Source organism: Fukomys damarensis, unplaced genomic scaffold (genome assembly GCF_012274545.1).
Source record: "Fukomys damarensis isolate Sample0158 unplaced genomic scaffold, DMR_v1.0_HiC HiC_scaffold_9, whole genome shotgun sequence".
NCBI lineage: Eukaryota > Metazoa > Chordata > Mammalia > Rodentia > Bathyergidae > Fukomys > Fukomys damarensis.
Window position 1 is genome coordinate 37,870,575 of NW_022900921.1, and position 6,557 is coordinate 37,877,131.

General features: G+C 39.3%; 1 pseudogene; it reads right to left on the minus strand.

The window, feature by feature from the left end:
- Window positions 1-2,393: 2,393 nt before the first annotated feature.
- Window positions 2,394-3,663, minus strand: LOC104868915 (annotated as a pseudogene).
- Window positions 3,664-6,557: the final 2,894 nt, after the last annotated feature.

The following is a 6,557-nucleotide window of genomic DNA, read 5'->3' on the forward strand; positions in this document are numbered from 1 at the left end:
TTATGAGTTTGACAATTTTATAAGCCACAGAGGAATATCTGCACTTTTTGCTCATTTTTATTTTTTTATTATTGAGTTGCTGTAATTGTCAAATATATATGATATAAAATATATTCACTCTCCAAGTCTGACTTGATTTTTAAATTTTACTGTTTTACATTTTAATAAGAATGAATATGATTTTTTATTTTAATAAAGTCCAGCTTATTATTTTTTCTCTTATAATTAGTGATTTTATGCCCTGTGAATATCTTTTTGTTTTGTTTTGTTTTGATTTGAGACAAGGTCTCACAATGTAGTTCAGGCTGTCCTCAAACTCACTATGTAGCCCAGACAGGCCTTAAACTCATGGTAATCCTCCTGAGTGCTGCAATTACAGCTATGCACCACCACACCTGGAATGAATGTCTTATTTTTAAATGACTTCATAATAAAAGTATACCCCTAGGTTATGAAAATATGATGTCTCACAGTTCATAGCACTTTACTAAGTAACCATATTGATTTGCTGAATTGTTCACTGTTTTTGGAGATGGAGGTTGCTTTTGCTTTTTCACCAGAATGAGTAACACTATTAGGAATATTCTTTCATAGCTGTCTCTGACTGACATTTTTGTTTTAGTGAAATTGGGGATAGAACTCAGCACCTTATGCTTGCCAGTAGGCACAGCACCACTAGGCTACACTCCCACCTCTGACATTGTTCTGTTTTGTTTTGTTTTTTTGGACAAAATGTTATTAGTGAGTATACTGGATCAAAGGGTCTCTATCTCCATGTCTGTTACTAAACTGACTTTACCAATTTGTGCTTTTACGGTGTAAGAGAGCACCAACTCCAAAGTTTAAACATATTTTCATATATTTATTGAATTGTATGGTTCTTTTATGAATCAATTTTCCTTGTCTTTTAAATGTTTGGGGGAGGTTCATTAGAGGTTAACACATTTTTTTTTTGTGGTGATTTTTTTTTCAGATGCATCATTGATATTGGCTTTCAGAATTTTTTCAAATTAAAAAATATTTATTGATAATATCTCTTTTAAAAATGTTTGCTATCCCCAACTAATCATCCAAAATGCCAGCTGTAAACATAACAGCCAAAGTAACAACTTGATGCATCATTGATATTGGCTTTCAGAATTTTTTCAAATTAAAAAATATTTATTGATAATATCTCTTTTAAAAATGTTTGCTATCCCCAACTAATCATCCAAAATGCCAGCTGTAAACATAACAGCCGAAGAGTAACAACTGTGAGAGTAGCAGATTGTGACCAGGGGACACACCAAGCAAGAGTGTAGAGGGAGCCACAAGAGTGGAAGACAGGTGTGTGCTGTGAGACGACAGTGACAATCTGAGTAACCACACCTACACCTCAGCACTTTTAATGTTGTACTTAAGAAACCCCTGGGCCAGACACTAAAACACAGGAGTAGCCAAGCCTTTGTGAGCGTGCTCAGCATGTTGGTATGGAAACAGGAAGCACAGACGCTATGCAGTCATTTCACAATGATGGCTACCACTTCTAGGATGCCAAGAAATGTCTTCCTGGTCCCTGGATACATCATGTATTGTTTTTCCATGTTTTCCTTGACCCTGGATGACTGCAGTTACTGTTCCAAAATCCCCAGAGATATCCCTTAACAAAATAAAGAAACCATCTGAGCAGTAGCACTGGGTCTGCTGGAGAGCCGCTCCCTCTGTGTTGGTCTATGATGCTCTTGTGGGCGTTTCTGACAGGAATGGTTAATGTTAGGGAATTGATCATTTTAAAATATGCTGTGACGCCGCCTCACAGGCTGCATTCTCCTGGTACATCTTAGCTCCTAAAATGACCTTATGCCCTTATCTCTGTTCCCTCCCCCAAGGCCACAGTGGTCTGGAGAAGTTGAAACTTGTTTCTGCAGGCCTGGACCCATACAAAGCAACCTGGCCTGTGATAGGTTAAAAGTAGCACACTCCTCATAAATAAGAAATAGCCCAGCCCAAAACTGATAAAAGAACCTTCCTTTCTTTGTTCTTCTCTCCTTCTGCTTCTTCTTCCTCCTCTCTGTCTCTCTGCTCTTTCTCTCTGCTCTCTCTCTTCTCTCAACCCTTGATTAAAATCTCCAGTCAGACCTCTCGGTGTGTGTGTGGCCTAGTTGTTGAGTGTCACTATTCCCTTTCAGTTAAATTTTACCAATCCACTTGATAAGCCAGCATGAACTTAAGCCCCATGGCCACAGAGCTGATGTGGTGAGAGTGTGGATGTGTACATATGTGTTGCTCAGGGGCTGGAAAAAACCTCACTCTTTAACCCTTGCTCAGAATACTGGGGTCACTTCTGCTGGAGACTCCAGGTAAAGCTATAGTGTTCATAAATACTCAGTTCACCGAGGCTGACCCCTCCAGTGTCATAGGATGATGCAGCATCTGCAGAAGTACTATCTGCTGCCCCCCGCTGATGGGGGTGGAATGACTGATGCAAAGTAGGCAGGCGTGGACTTTAACATCGGCTAAGTGAGTCCTGAGTCTCTTGATACCTGTGCGTGTGATTTGCTGACAGTCATTCAATTCTATTCTCTCCAGGCTGTGGTAGCACTTCAGATGCTTCAGGGATGCATCTGTGATGAGCGGGCAGTTGTCCAGCTCAATCACCTCCAGCCATTTGTGCGTGCAGGCCCCAATCCCCAGGTGGTGGACACCATCGTCTGTGATGAGCTCACAGTCGGACAGACTCAACTCTTGAAGTTGAGGACGGTGTATGGGAAGTTGGATTAACATGCTATTGGTGACCTGAACACTTTCTTCCAGGTCCATCTTTTCAAGTTCAAGGCAATTCCTGGCCAAAGTAGTAAAACCCACATCTATTAGTTGAGAACATCTTACAATTTCTAATATTCTAAGCCACTGGCAGTTCTGACCTAGTGCATTCAGGATGGTGTCTCTGATGTTGGAGCAGCCAGAGGCATAGAGGGACTGCAACTTATGGCACCCTCTGCGTATAGTAATGAGACCTTCATCTGTGATTTTTAAGTGATCTGCAAGTTCAGAGTCACCAGCTCAGGACAATGTGCACCTATGTACTTGAGAGCTTCATCTTCTAGCTGTGTTCAGCCTTTTAAGAATAAGGCCTTCAGCCTCTGCAACCTCTCACAAGTGCTAAAATTCCATCCTTGGTTACTTGGTCACACCAGGAAATGTTCAGCTGCTCCAGCAGTGGACACCCCTCACTCCAAGATTTGACAGACATGTTTGTTATTGATGTACAAGAAGCCAAGTCAAGGTGCCTGAGATTGGAATAGAACTTGCTAAGGCTAGTACATGTAGCATCTGTTGTCTTTGTATACCCATTTAGATTCAGTACTTCAATGTTCCTACAGTTTTGTGCAAAACTAATGCATTGTCTCCTACTCCAAATCAACCATGAAGACTTAACTTTCATAAAAACCCTCCACATCATTTTGAAATATTCTTCACTACCCAGCCCTCAATATCCCTCTGGAAATCAAATAGATCAATTCACTGCCAGTTGCTGCCATCCAGACCAAGAATATTCCAGGCCCTAGAAACCTATGCACAGCGACATAAAGTAATGACATTGAGGAAAGAAAATATCTGTAATAGGAGTTCTTTGGGGAGTTTTTTTTTATTGATTATAGCTTCTTCGCTATTTGAGAACATGGTCGGCTTGAACCAGAAGAGCTTGGAGCCATTTTCCTCCACTTTTCCGACGTCTTGGAAGTGGGGCAGTGCTGCTGCTGATGTTGCCACTGCTCAACCAGTGGATTGCATTATGGGGCACTGCAGGGAGACCTTGGGGGCTGCAGTGGGCTGAGCACCCCTGGCTTTTAGAATTTTAAGTTTTTGTTACACAGGGTTATCAGGATATTCCTTTAAGATTTTTGCATTCCATTCCATTGCCGTAAAGGTATTTCCTAAAACTAAATCCAATATATTTATGGAAATAATTGTCATAGTTCCCCACTATCAATAGTCAATGCAGTCACCAAAGCAACATAAAGATGTATGCAGAGAGATATCAACAGAAAATAGCTTGTATACATGCCAACTTTTCCTGTTTACTTTACTGGATAACTTCAATGAGACTCTCACCTCAAGAAGTCTTGATCTTCCAAATTAAGGAGACCATATCACCTTTTTCCAGGAGCTACTTCTCTGTACTTCCAGTTGACCCCTGGAGAGGCTTGGGGGTCTTATGTAAGACTTCAGCTCCTGGAAAACATCTCAGCTCCTGGAAAGCTCCCTAGTCTCTGAGTGTTATGCTCAACTTGTCTACTTAGCTTGAAGTGAACAGAAGCATAGAACTCTAGTAACTCTGTCCAAAAATCTCTCTTTGAGAGTGTCACTTCTTCCTAATACTTTTGATGAGAGTGATGAATTAAAAGTTACTAGATTTATTTTTAATTTCAAACAGTTAAAATTCCTCACAGGTGACCCGCCTATCCTAGAATATTTATATATACAATCTCCTCAGCTTTGGAACCCAAATTGAAATTATGAAACTCAGCACAAAGTAATGTTTATCACTCTGCTATTAGTTCTTAAGACTAATCAAAATTTGCCCATGGTTCTGAGAGGGCCACCTTTTCCTGAAGCATGCTTTTATGAGTACTATAACAAAATAAAAATCTATTAGCAAAGAGGAAGTATGGGAATGATGTTTGATTAAGCCAAGAATGTGTGTCATAGTTCAGGTGTTAAGTGGTAGTTTTAAAATAAATATTTCTCTCAGACTGAACACAGAAGTCATGAGCTAAATTCTTAAATGTATGCAGCATCAGAGTTTTATCCCATGGACATAAAAAGGACTCTCCCATCCTATGTGTCTCTTTTTGTCTTTGTGCCTTCTGTGCCTTTTCCCCTTTGAACTTTTTAAAAACATTCCACAGTTTAAGATGTAGGAGGAAAAGCAAAATAAAAATGGAACAGAAGCTTTTGACAAGTTCTTAGTGCCTTTAATCAGCCATTCTTGTGTATTAGAGATCATAAAAAGGCAAGAGTAAAGCAATGTGTCCTTATTAGAAGCCAGGGACTGAAAGTAGAACAGGAATCCTAGAAATCAAATGTGGTGGGAAGCTCCTACTCTTCCAGATATATTCTCCACCCTTTCTTTTTCCTTAGGAAACTGACACCTACAGTTGGGCCCTCTTGGCCTCCGGTTGCTATATTGGTCTGCAAAAATGATTGGCACTGGCAGGAGATGAGGTTGAAGAAAGTAGATGAAGTGGAAGAAGTCAGGGAATTTACTCCCTACATCTCTTGCTGCTGAGAAGAAGATTGGTTATATTATTCTCCATAAGGTGACCTCTGACATTTGGGTCCTTTCGCATGACTACAACTCTTACCACCTTCTATCTATCCTGTCCTTTTGCTTAAGAGTAGCAGTGGCTCCCTGCTTTATCACTTGTCAGTCCCCGTACTGATGCTTAGGTCAGTATCTTACTTTCCAAATAAGAATTCTGCAATATAAGTGGAAAAAAATACATCAAGTTACAAGCAGGCTGAACTCTCATATAAGAACTTGATATTCATTAGACCTGATTAAGGGGGAAATTCTTGTGCATTTCCAGGAAAACTGAAGCATACTAAAGGGTGGGAGAAAGGAGAATATTCTGATAGAAAACAGATGTAGAAGGGATTGATAGGGTCACAGACAATGCACAGGATAACTGACCACCAGTATTGTACAAGCTTCTTTCCTGTTCTTTCTCCCAGTCTCCCTGTCTTAAACATTCTCTCATTGTATAATTTCATCCATTTTTCTCAAGGTTTCATCCATTACCTTAATGAAGAATAAGGTAAAAGTCTTCCCCCCCTTTAAAGACTTTATCAGTTACAAATACAAATGTATCAGCTAAGACCACCGAGAATTAATTTATTCTACTTTTATGCTCTCACAATATGGAACAACTCCTCTTTCCTTCCTATTTATCAGGTACCACTCATTCCACAATGCTCAACCTTCAAGGCATGTTTCTACTGCTTTTCTCCACCATTCCCAGATTAAAATCTGTCCCTAAAACTTTTGGACCTAGATTGTGAATCACGATGTATCGCCTCAAGTGTGCGTTAGTCTAGCTCCCCCAGCCTCATTTCCAACCTCTTCTTTTACTGACCTTTATGTTGTTCTTAGAATGCAGTCTATGCTTTATCTTATATTATTTATTCTAACAGAAAATAATTGCCAAGTAATTTTATATGTAAGGAAAAACGTCCTTATTTTTAGAATGTATGTGTACTATGTAGTACATTAATAAAATAGTACATTAATAAACTGTAGATGTTCTTGCTCTTTCAAAAAAACCCATACATGTTGAAGTTCCATTTCCTTCATAAATTATTTCCTTTCCCCAACTAAATAGTTTCCCTTTCTTCTGAAATTCTCTAATATTTAACTTTTGCTACTCATATACAACTTATATTTTATGATATACTATAATTGTCTTAGTTAACTTTCTCTTGTTGCTGAGCCAAAATACTCAACTCCCAAAGTTAAAAGAGGATAGGTTTATTTAGTTAACAGTTCACAGAGGTTTCAGTCCATAATTGCCTGG